Raw genomic sequence first — 13,672 nt, 5'->3', positions numbered from 1 at the left:
GATAGAATGAGGTAAGTTTGACCGGTCCGGCCGCCTTGGATCTTACCTTACCCATTGGCACTGCTCTATTACCTCGGCTGTGGATTCCAGGTAAGTGTGTGCTGAATTTCAGCAGTTGAGGTTCTGTGTGAGCTGCTTTAGCTAAGGCTAGGAGCGAAGCTCGGTATTATGCGACTGTTCTCCTCTGCATTAGGCCACGCCCCCTCATCATCATCTTAATAATAGTGGCAGTTCTACCTACCCATGGGGTGAAAGGCTTTTTATATTTTTTAAAAAGTTAAGGGATTGAGAAAAAGCAAAGGGGAAATATTTTTAGCAAATGATGTGGAGGCATAATTTAAAGCAAATGTAGTTAATACGGTTCTTTATTAAAGCAGATATAGTCACAGCAGTTCTCCTGAAATTCATTATTTTAGATATGTCTGAATCTGTATACAAAATAGGTGCACATTTCTATATTGATGCTTTAATCTCTTAAACCTACATGGGACATATCTCAGGGGGAGCCGATAGATTATTATGAAGATGCAGCAGTATCACTACTATTATTACTGCTATTATAAACCATGACGTAGATGTGAATACAGCCTAATACTTACCTACTATTTCGTTTTTCATTGTGAGCAGCATGACTGTTTTATGCTAGGCTACATAAGGGCACAAATGTGATCTGTGACTCCAATTTAGTTACAGTTTCCTGTCTTATCACACGCTATGTCACTAGCTCATTCTTTACACCACAGCTCTTCTTGTTCCATAGTAAAAGGGTAGCATGGAAAACCACTTTTAGACCCCCTGCACATGTAGCAAATTTGTTGCCAATTTTTCGTTTGCATTTCCGAGCAGAAAATCTGCAGCCGAAGACTGTTGCGTGCATGTGGATGAAATTTTAAAAAAATAGAAATGGTGAAATCCGCAGTGAAATTTAAAATGTTGGGGAAACACTTTGAAAAACCTGCAACAAATCTGCTATGCATGTGGGTATACGAAGGGTGGATTCACACACACGGCAGATTTTGTTGCAAAAAATTCTGCAAGTTACATTCAGATGAATCAAACCGATGTTCAGTCACAGAAATGTCTACAACAAAATCTGCAACATGGGAGGTCACCCAAAGCTAATACCAGTAAAGATATTGCAGGGAATTTTTTAAATTTCCATGCCAGTGTTCTGGCATAAAAAAAATCACAAATTACACAGAAGTCACAATTTGCTTGAAAAATTGCAACTTTTGTGCCATTTCCGCCGCTTACACCACTTTCTAAAAGGTGGGTGGAGATTTGCAGAAGGGGTGGGGCCACCAACAGCCCGACAAACTTATGGTGTATATTATACCGTCAAGCAACGCCAGCCCCAAGCTGACATAAATTTATTTTCCTGGCGCACCGATGGCTAGAAATGCGCCTAATTTATCAAGTGCTGTGCACCTTGTATTAAATTTGGTGCATTTTACTCCAACTGTCTATATATTGTGTAGTAAAATAAGGAGGTTTTTTTACACTGAGTGGCCACTTTATTTGAGACACCTGTCTTTTTGCAATTGGAGCTTCCCGGTATGGAAATTAGACACATGACTTCGAGTGCAGCAAGTTTTCCATGGATCACTTTTAGTTTGAATCCATATGGGAATTGGAGCGATCTGACTGACTTAGAACGAGGCATGGTCATAGGTGCTAGACTAGCTGGAGCCATTTTATCAAAAACTGATAACCTTGTGGGGTTTCTTGCGCAGCAGTGTTGAGAGTATAATGATAATGGTGTGATCGAGAAAAAACATCCAGCAGGAGGGGATCCTGTGGATGTAAATATCTCGTTGACGAAAAGACTCAGAGGAGGATGTCAAGAATTGTTCTAACAAATAGGCAGTGAACAGTCAAGCAAATTGCACAAAATTGCAATGCTGGTCCTCCAACTATTGTGTCCGAATGCACCAGTCATCGTTCCTTAGCACAGATAGACTATAATAGCAGACAACCAGTTTGAGTGCCATTGCTGCCTTAGGGAAACAGTAAGGAAAGACTCCAGTGGGCAAAAGAGCTAAAAAATTGGATCATTGAACAGTGGAAAAACATTGCCTGGTCGGATGAATCCAGATTTCTGTTGCGCCATGTTGATGGGATTATCAAAATTTGGCACAAGCTGCATGAATTAATGAATCTTTCCTGTCAGGTGTCAACAGTGTCAAACTGGTTGAGTTGGAGTATTGGTATGGGGAATGATTCCTTGGCACACCCACTGTAAAGGATCTGCCAGGCACAGCTTCGGGGTTAACTCCCTTAATTAATCAGTCAGCACCTGAATCTACATCCCTGAGACTGACTCCAGCTTCCACCACTCAGGCTGGCAGGCTTAGGAGTGGGAGAGCCTATCGCAGCCTGGCCAGACTCAGCTAGCTGAGTCTGGCCAGGCTGCGATAGGCTCTCCCACTCCTAAGCCTGCCAGCCTGAGTGGTGGAAGCTGGAGTCAGTCTCAGGGATGTAGATTCAGGTGCTGACTGATTAATTAAGGGAGTTAACCCCGAAGCTGTGCCTGGCAGATCCTTTACACCCACCCTGGTTTCTCTAAAATTTGTGGATGAATGTTTTACAGTAGGGTTTACCTAAGCATTGCGGCCAACCAAGTTCATCCCTTCATGACAGCAGTTTACCCTATGGCAGAAGGACACTTTAGTGCTAGCTGCAAAAGCTATCCTGTCCACACGGGCCAATATTCCTTCAGAATAGCTTTAATACTTAGGGGAATCTATGCCACAACAAATTGCTGTAGTTCAGAAGACCTAAGAAGAACCAACGCTACTAGATGGCTGTCTTTAATAAAGTGGATATTTATGTAGATAAATGATTATTCATTATATAATTGCAAATTATAATTTTTTTAATTCTTTTTCAATCCCCCATTTTCAATATATCTGTTTGCTGTTATTGAATGGAAACATTCTTGTTTATATTCAAAGGCTGAAACATATCTCACAGGTGAGAGTTTGCTGTAAATGGATCCATTGAAAGCACTCTTCAGCTGCACAGATCTCTTTCACAGCCCGCTACTTTGCTACAATATATCAGTGTAGGTAAAATGTATAAGCCTGAGTCCACAGAGGGTTGTCTAGAGTAGACTGGATATAATTGTTTCCACATCTCAGCTGTGAGAAATATTAGGTCTGTACACGTTTTCAGCCTCTGAATGCTCCCATGCAATGACAATGAGTATATTGTGAGCAATTGAAAACACAAAGAGGGTCAAGTATAAGGCTGGATTCACATGAGCATGTTCGGTCTGTAAAGGACGGAACGTATTTCGGCCGCAAGTCCCGGACCGAACACACTGCAGGGAGCCGGGCTCCTAGCATCATAGTTATGTACGACGCTAGGAGTCCCTGCCTCGCTGCGGGACAACTGTCCCGTACTGTAATCATGTTTTCACTACGGGACAGTAGTTCCACGGAAAGGCAGGGACTCCTAGCGTCCTACAAAACTATGATGCTAGGAGCCCGGCTCCCTGCAGTGTGTTCGATCCGGGACTTGCGGCCGAAATACGTTCCATCCTTTACGGACCGAACATGCTCGTGTGAATCCAGCCTAAAGTGGGGCATACCGACTGAGCAGAATCCTAGGATAAAATGCATTGTAGTAATGGCTCTATTCCCTATAACGGTGCACGCATGTTTGGGGAATATAGCCCTCACTACTGGACTATGCCAGCTCTCACATGTATTGTTCACTGCCACTTTCTAGGAAGAAATGTTGTTTGTACCATCAATTACTAATGTAATTAAATTTGTATATTATATCATATTTTTATATGACGCCCCCCCCCCCCCAAAGGATATTAGAAAGTTGCATAACATTATTACATGAAACAGGAAAACCACTTTAAATTACTGTGTCTTTTTTTAAATCATACAAACTAATAGTAATCTACAAGCTTTGTGGAATGTGAATTTCTGATGACATAATCAGGATGTCAAATTATCATGACAACAGGATAAATAATCTATGACTAACGTAGTGTTGCCATGGCAATCAATCTGAACAACGAATGATACACAGAAACATTTTGATTGTGTACTAAATGAATTTGAATAGGATTTTTCCACTGTAAGTCAGATCAAAACTTAACTGGTTGTCGACACAGGACGAGTATGCTCGTCCTGAGCGGCGAGCACTTTGCGCATTAGGACGAGCATACTCGTCCTGTGTGACAGCCGTCCCTGCGCGTGTCTGTGCGCGCGATCGAGAGCGGGGCAACGGCTGTAATACACAGCCACGGCCCCGCTCTGACAGCGGAGAGGAGAGAAACATCTTCTCTCCGCTGTTAACCCTTTGAACGCCGCGATGACAGCTGATCGCGGTGTTCAAGGAGAGGGGACTGCACATTGATTGCGTCACAGAAAATAACTGTGACGCGATCAAAGCCAACAACTTGTATGGCCAGACAGCCCAGGGTCCAGTGAAAGACCCCAGGGCTGTCTGAACATATTTCCTGTTGTTAGGGCATACTGAGGTATGCCCTAACAACTGCCTGTGTACAATCAGTAACAGGCTAATGTACTGGCATATAGATATATGCCAGTACATTACAGTTACAAAATAAAAATCAAAATGATAAATCCCTTCATGGGATTAAAAAAAAAAGTTAAATGAATGTAAAAAAATAAATAATGATAAATAAATAAAAAGTAAATAAAATACACAGAAACACACATTTTTTATAATAAATCAACTTTTTAAAATATAAGTCCCAAAACATGAAATAATATAGACATATTTGGTATCGCCACGACCGTAATAACCTGTACAACAAATGTATACCATTATTTATTATGATCGGTGTATGGTGTCAAAAAAATAATATTAAAACTGCTGCGCAACTGCTTTTTTTCTGCATTTTAATCGAATTAAAAATTTATAGAAATTAAACGATAATATGTACGTACCATTTTTTGGTACAAATACAAAGTACAACTCGTCCCGCAAAAAACAAAGTCTCATACAACTACGTCATACAAAAAATAAAAGCGTTATGAGCGTCGGGATGCAAAAGAGGGAAATGTAAAAAAAATTGCTCTGTCCTCAAGGCTAAAATTGGCCGTGTCCTTAAGGGGTTAAGAAATGAGATATTACATTTTGCAAATAAATAAACATAAACAACGTTCTATCACATTGAATAGTATGCAGATCACTAGCAGGATGTTAATAAATAAAAGACTTTCAGCAGCCATACATTGTCAAATGCGATCCATCTAGTGTGTACAAACAAATCTGAAATGTCCATAAAAAATAATTTTTGGGAGCAAAGCTTTCCAAATCTAAATGTGTTTTTATATGGGTGAATTAACGTTCGTACAAACACTCGTTCCCGATCATTGCTATTTGTATATAGGGCAGCGATCAGCCAATGAACGAGTAAACAGTTAGTTTGTCAGCTGATTGCATCTTTTATGCGGCGTGAAAAATGGTTCTCTTGTTGGCAACACATCTCCCTGCGTCAATAGGATGCAAATGTATGGGGATGAACGATCATATTAACCATCGATCATCACCATGCTTGCAATCGTTGCTCCATTGGAATGGAGCAAAGGAGCGTTGATCGACATGCTGTATTGTCAGTCGATGCTCATTTAACGGGCAAAATATCTGCCCATTTAAACAGACCTTTAACCCCTTAAGGACGCAGCCTAGTTTGGGCCTTAAGGCTCAGAGCCCATTTTTCAAATCTGACATATTTCACTTTATGTGGTAATAACGTCGGAATCCAAGCGATTCTGAGATTGTTTTCTCGTGACACATTGGGTTTCATGTTCGTGGTAAAATTTGGTCGATATATTCAGTGTTTATTGGTGAAAAATTGCAAAATTGAGAGGAAATTTTGAAAAAAATAGCATTTTTCAGAATTTAAATGCATCTGCTTGTAAAACAGACGGTTATACCACCCAAAATAGTTACTAGCTCACATTTCCCATATGTCTACTTTAGATTGGCATCGTTTTTTGAACATTCTTTTATTTTTCTTGGACGTTACAAGCCTTAGAACATAAACAGCAATTTCTCATATTTTTAAGAAAATTTCAAAAGCCTTTTTTTTAAGGTACCTCTTCAATTCTGAAGTGGATTTGAGGGGCCTATGTATTAGAAACCCTGATAAAACACCCCATTTTAAAAACTGGACCCCTCAAAGTATTCAAAACAGCATTTAGAAAGTCTTTTAACCCTTCAGGCATTTCACAGGAATTAGAGCAATGTGGAGGTGAAATTTCATTTTTCTTGCTGAATTTCAATTGTATTCAATTTTTTTTCTGTAACACAGAAGGTTTTACCAGAGAAACACTGCTAAATATGTATTGCCCAGATTCTGCAGTTTTTAGAAATGTCCCACATGTGGCTCTACTGCACTCGTGGAATAAAACACAAGCCCTAGAATCAAGGAAGCACCTAGTGCATTTTGAGGCCTCTTTTTTATTAGAATATATTTTAGGCAGCATGCCAGGTTTGAAAAGGTGTTGAGGTGCCAAAACAGTAGGAATCCCCCAATAGTGACCCCATTTTGGAAACTACACCCCTCAAGGAATTCATTTATAGTTGTTGTTACCATTTTGACCGCACAGTTTTTTCACAGCACCTATTTGAATTGGGCTGTGAAATTAAAAAAATGTAATTTTTTCCAATAAGATGTCATTTGTGATCATAATTTCTTATTTTCACAGGGAACAAAATACCCCATTTTGTTGCCCAATTTGTCCTTATTGCGGCGATACCCCATTTGTGGTGATAAACTGCCGTTTGGGCCCATCGGAGGGCTCAGAAGGAAAGGAGCGCTATGTGTTTGCTGGAGTCCAGATTAGCTGGATTGGTTTTCGGGTGCCATGTCGCATTTGCAGAGCCCCAGAGGTATCAAAGCAATGGAAACCCACCAGAAGTGACCCCATTTTGGAAACTACACCCCTCAAGGAATTCATTTCTGGGTGTTGTGACAATTTTGACCACATAGTTTTTTCACAGAACTTATTTGAATTGGGCTGGGAATTAAAACACAATTAATTTTTTCCAATAATATGTCGTTTTGGCTGAAAATTTCTTATTTTCACAAGAAACAAAATACCCCATTCTGTTGCGCAATTTGTTCTGAGTGCCGCAATACCCCATTTGTGATGATAAACTGCGGTTTGGGCCCATGGGAGGGCTCAGAAGGAAAGGACCACCATTTGGCTTACTGGGGATTTTCTGGTGCGAAGTCATGTATGCAGAAACCCCTGAGGTACCAGTACAGTTGAAACCCGCAAGAAGTGACCCCGTTTTAAAAACTACACCCTTAAGGCATCCATCTAGAGGTGTAGTGAGTATTTTGACCGGACACATACACCCCATAAACTGTAATGTGGGTTCTCCTGGGTACGACAATACCCTCAATGTGGCTGTTATCAGCTGCCTGTGCACGCAGCAGGGCCCAGAGGGGAAAGCCGAGGGAGGATAAGCTGTGCGGAGTACATCAGGGTAAGTAAAATTGGAGTAAATTATAAACCAAGGGATGTAAGATAAATTATAAAACACTTTCATACAGAGCTCTGGTTTTTCAGAACACGTGTCACATTGATATATTGTGTCCTCCCTTATCCCCCTCTTATAGCAGACTTTGCACCTCTTTCGACTTTTTCCCTTCTTGTCAGTTTGGGGAACTTCTCCTGGAAAGTGTTGCCCTGGTACGATGCGTGTGGCCTCGCTTCCAGAAGTACTGGGTGCCCCCCCCCTTCTTGGTCCCTAAATATTATGTTCTTGATAATCAACTCTTGAAATTCCAGGAAAGTTCCCCTCTGGCCTGCACATCGACGTAGCACGTACACATTGTACAATGCCATCTCTATGAGGTGCCCGGCCAGCTTCTTATACCACACCGCATGGCGCTGTAGGGCTTCAGGATTTGATCTGACAAGTCCATCCCTCCCATGTACCTATTGTAGTCCTGGATGCAGTCTGGTTTCTGTACTGGTACCTCGTACAGGCACATGGGTACTGGTGCGGCCATGTATTGTTGTCAATACAAGGACATCTCTCTTGTCCTTGTACTTGACACACAATATGTTGCTGCTAGATTGGGCCCTGCTCTCACCCCTTCTTGTTTGCCCAAGCAGAGTCTTAGGGAGGCCTCTCAGATTTCTTCTAGCAGTGCCGCATGCCGCAGGACTTCTGGAAGCGAGGCAGTTGAAGAGTGGGACGCTGGTATAAAAATTATCGAGGTAGAGGTGGTGACCCTGGTCCAGCAGTGGGTGCACCAAATCCCACACAATTTTTGCATTAACTCCCAGTAAGGGGGGGCATTCTGGTGGCTGAATACTGGTGTCCTTCCCTTCATATATCCTAAACCTGTAGGTATACCCTGATGCACTCTCGCACAGCTTATATATCTTCACGCCATACCTTGCCCTCTTACCCGGCAGGTACTCGCGGAATTGAACCCTCCCTTTAAAATGTACCATGGACTCATCAATAGAAATACACTTCTTGGGGGTGTATGCTTGGGAAAACCGGGCACTGAAGCGGTCTATTACGGGTCTCCGTTTATACAAACAGTCAAAACTGGGGTCATCTCGGGGTGGCCACGGCTCATTATCAGTATAATGTAAGAAGCGAAGTATTGCCTAAATTATTTATTTTTTTAGGTTACAGTTCAGTCTGAAGTTGCTTTGAGGGGCCCATATATTAGAAACCCCTATCAAACACCCCATTTTAGAAACTAGACCCCTCAAAGTATTCACAACAGCATTTAGAAAGTTTATGAACCCTTTAGCTGTTTCACAGAAATTTAGAGCAATGTAGAGGTGAAATGTACATATTATTTTTGTCAGTAAATCCTTTTTATACCATTTTTTTTATAACACAAAAAGTTTTATCAGAGAAACGCAACTTAATACGTATTGCCCTGATTCTGCAGTTTTGAGAAATATCCCACATGTGGCTCTAGTGTGGTAATGGACTGAAGCACCGGCCTCCGAAGCAAAGGAGCACCTAGTGGATTTTGAGGCCTCTTTTTCATTAGGCACCATGTCCGGTTTGAAGAGGTTTTGTGGTGCCAAAACAGTAGAAACGCCCCAAAAGTGACCCCATTTTGGAAACTAGACCCCTTGAGGAATTCATTGTAGTTTTCATGGGGTGCATGCGGCTTTTTGATCAGTATTTATTCTATTTTTAAGTGGCGCGGTGACTAAAAAACAGCAATTCTACTATTGTTTTTTTATTCGATTTTTTTTTTACAGCGTTCACCGTGCGCTATAAATGACATATTCACTTTATTCTGCGGGGCGATACGATTATGGCGATACCATATGTTTATAGTTTTTTTTTATGTTTTATGGCGTTTGCACAATAAAATAAGTTTTGTAAAAAATCATTCACTTTTTGTGTTACCTTATTCTAAGAGCCATAACTTTTTTATTTTTCCATCAATAAAGCCATGTGAGCACTTGTTTTTTGCGTACCGAACTGTAGTTTCGATCAGTACCATTTTTAGGTACATGCGACTTTTTGATCTCTTTTTATTCCATTTTTTGAGAGGTGAAGTGACCAAACAATTGTGATTCTGGTACTGTTTATTATTATTTTCTTTTACAGCGTTCACCGCGCGGGATAAATAACTAAATCATTTTGTAGTTCAGGCTGTTACGGACGCGGCGATACCAATTATGTATAGATTATTTGTTTGTTTATATATTTTTATTAATAATAAAGGACTGATAAGGGAAAAGGGGGGATTTTTACTTTTATTACTTTTAAATCTTTTATTTTCTTTTTACACATCTTTTTTTAACTTTTTTTTTACTTTATTACTTTGTCCCATTAGGGGACTTGAGGGCAGGAGGCCCTGATCGCTATTCTAATACACTGCACTACATGCGTAGTGCAGTGTATCAGAGCTGTCAGCTACTCACTGACAGCAAGCATAGACGTCGTCAGGACCCACTAGGCTTCCGTCTATGGCATAGCCGGACGCCATTGTTTGGTGTCCGGTTGCCATAGTCACCATTGCCAGCCGCTATCGTGTAGCAGGCCGGCGATGGCAGCTTAACCCCTAAAAAGCCGTGATCGCTATTGAACACGGCTTTTCAGGGGTTAATCAGCGGGGACACAGCAATCGGTCCCCGCTGTAGGAGCTGTGACAGCTGCTGTACAAAACAGCAGCTGTCACAGCTCCTGTATGTGTCGGGAGGACGGCCGAAATGGCCGTTACTCCCGAGACGTACTATTAGGTCATGGAGCGCGAACGCTATGGTTACCATGACCTAATAGTACGTCCAGGAGCGGGAAGGGGTTAAATACTGTTAATTACAGCCGATCAGCTATGATATTAAATCAACTGACAGGTAAAGTGAATAACATTGATTATCTCATTACAATGGCACCTGTCAAAAGGTAGGATGTATCTGGGAGGGCCACAATGTGATGGCTAGACGACTGGGTCAGAGTTTCATCAAAACGGCAGGACTTGTGGGGGTGTTCCCAGTATGCAGTTGTTCATACCTACCAAAAGAGGTCCAAGGAAGGACATCAGGTGAATCGGTGACACGGTCATGAGAGAAGGCTAGGAGCAAAGGCTAGCCCAGGCTGTGAAGGCTAGCTGTCTACTCTGATCCTAAATAAGAGCTACTGTAGCATATATTGCTGAAAACGTTTATGTTGTACATGGTAGAAAGGTGTTAGAACATTGACTGCTGAATTTGGTTCTGCATAGCCACACACCAATCACAGTGCCCATGCTGACCCCTGTCCAATGCCAAAAGTTCCTACAATTGGCACGTGAGTATCAGAACTGGACCATGGAACAAGGGAAGAGAGTGGCCTGGCGTGATGCATTGCGTTTTTTTTTTTACATCATGTGGGCTTGGAAACCTTGGGTCCCGGCATTCATGTGGCTGTTACTTAGACCCGTACCACCTGAATAAACATTGTTGCAGACCAAGTACATCCCTTCTTGACAACGGTAATCTCTAATGGTAGTGGCCTCTTTCAGAAGGATAATGCGCTCTGCCAGACTGCAAAAATTGTTTAGGAATAGTTTTAGGAACATGACAAAGAGTTTGAGGTGTTGACTTGGCCTCCAAATTTCCCAAATCTCAATCCAAGTGGGATGTGCTGGAAAAACAAGTCCAATCAATGGAGGCTACATTGAAACTTACAGAACTTAAATGATCTGATGATCTGCTGCTATTGACTTTATGCCAGATACCACAGGACACCTTCAGAGGTCTTGTAAAGTCCATCGCTCAACAGGCCAGAGCTATTTTAGCTGAACAAAGGGGATTTTTGGCTTAAACATGACACAGTAATTTTGACTCACCCTGGATGACCTGCTCCCTGGAGCCCTCTCATTGGGATAACCCCTAAATGACCTGGAGACTTTTCTCTTTCTGAACTCTTTAATTTTTTTCATATCAAATAGGTCATGGAAAGTTGCAAGTTAGACCCATATTGCAGTTGTTCTTAACACTCTACACTAGGTAGATACTAAACCTACAAGTCCATTGGAAAGTGTAATAGGGTTTTGCCATATAAAGCAAGTGCAACCGTACAACCCTAACATCAAACGAGAATATAACAATAAGTCCCTCAATACATACCCATATCTCTTTCAAACCGGGATGGCGCCAACCTTGTCATGTCAATGTGGTGTGCTTCAAATCATGTGCCCTTCCTTTACTTCTCCATCCTGTTCTCTTCACATTATTCTTGTACAAGTTCATCGTGGTTCACTAAAGAATCTTGTTCCAGAACTAGGCAGCCTGTTTAGAAGTTTTATATCGAAGTCTTATCTGGCCTTCCTGCTGGTATTCATCTGGAATGCAGTTTTCACAAACCCCAACCTCTTATCTCTAACATCCTGAATTTCTTCATGCTTTAAATTAACAATTCTACTTGTATTTGTATTATGCTTTTACCTTTGAAGTTTACAACATTGTAAAATGTTATTGAAGATGGTAGTTACATAGTTAGTACAGTTGAAAAAAAACATCAAGTTCAACCAAGGGATGGGAAAAGGGAAGGTAAACATTTTTACACATTGACTTAGGAGCTCATGTTTTTTTGTTCTAGGAAATTATCCAACCCTTTTTTAAAGCCATCTACTGTTCCTGCTGTGACCAGCTCCTGCGGTAGACTATTCCATAGATTCACCATTCTCACAGTAAATAAAGCTGTCGCCTCTGCAGATTGAACCTTTTTTTTTCTCCAGACGGAGGGAGTGCCCCCTTGTTATTTGAGGGGGTTTAACATGGAACAGGATTTCACCATATTTTTTGTATGTGCCATTAATATATTTATATAAGTTAATCATGTCCCCCCTTAGTCGTCTCTTTTCAAGGCTAAATAGGTTTGATCCTTTTAATCTTTCCTCATAACTTAGATTCTCCATGCCCCTTATTAGCTTCGTTGCTCTTCTTTGTATTTTTTCTAACTCCAGGGCATCCTTTCTATGAACTGGAGCCCAGAACTGAACTGAGTATTCTAGATGAGGCCTCGCTAATGCTTTGTAAAGTGGTAATATTACATCCCTGTCCCGCGAGTCCATGCCTTTTTTTTAATACACGACAATATCTTGCTGACCTTAGAAGCAGCTGATTGACATTGCATGCTATTATTTAGTTTATGATCTACAAGTACACTCAGATCCTTTTCAACAAGTGACTCCCCCAGTGTAGCTCCCTCTAGGGCATATTATGCATGCAGATTGTTGGTACCCAGATGCATAACTTTACATTTATCTACATTAAACCTCATTTGACAGGTGGATGCCCAAACACTTAGTGTTTCCAAATCACCTTGTAATTTACTAACATCTTCTATAGACTGAACAATACTACATAGCTTGGTGTCATCTGCAAAAATAGAAATAGTGTGATTAATCCCATCCTCTATACCATTAATAAATAAATTGAATAATAGTGGTACCAGCAAAGAACCCTGGGGTACACCACTTATAACCGGGGACCATTCAGAGTAGGAATCATTGGCCACAACTCTGTGGATACGGTCCTTGAGCCAATTCTCAATCTAATTACAAACTATAGTTTATAAACCTATAGTCCTTAATTTACCCATTAGGCGTCTATGAGGGACAGTGTCAAATGCCTTTGCAAAGTCCAACAACACTATGTCCACAGCGGCCCCTCTGTCTAAGCTTCTACTCATCTCTTCATAAAAACAAATCAGGTTGGTTTGACAACTTATGTCCTTAGTAAGACCGTGCTGGCTGTCACTTAAAATACTTTTTTGTCACAAAATCCTGTATACAGTCCCTTAATAGTCCCTCAATCATTTTTCCCATGATCGATGTTAAGCTGACTAGTCTATAATTACCCAGGGAAGACCTAGAGCCCATTTTGAAAGTAGGCACCACATTTGCCCTTCACCAGTCCCTTGGCACTATACCAGTCACTAGAGAAATCTAGGATGTAACCCATCTGGTCCCGGGGCCTTGAGCATATTTATTTTATTTAACTTTGCTTGGACCATATCTACCTTCAGCCAATTCAGTATATCAACTAATATATTAAGAACACTGGCACCGGCTACGTCAGCTGCTCTTTCTTCTGTTGTATATACAGAGCTAAAGAACCCATTTAGTAACTCAGCCTTCTCTTAATCCACTGTCACCAACTCCCCATTACCACTATTTACGGGTCCTACATGT

This window comes from Rhinoderma darwinii, chromosome 4 (genome assembly GCF_050947455.1).
Source record: "Rhinoderma darwinii isolate aRhiDar2 chromosome 4, aRhiDar2.hap1, whole genome shotgun sequence".
Classification (NCBI taxonomy): Eukaryota; Metazoa; Chordata; class Amphibia; order Anura; family Rhinodermatidae; genus Rhinoderma; species Rhinoderma darwinii.
Note: the sequence above shows the minus strand (reverse complement) of the source record.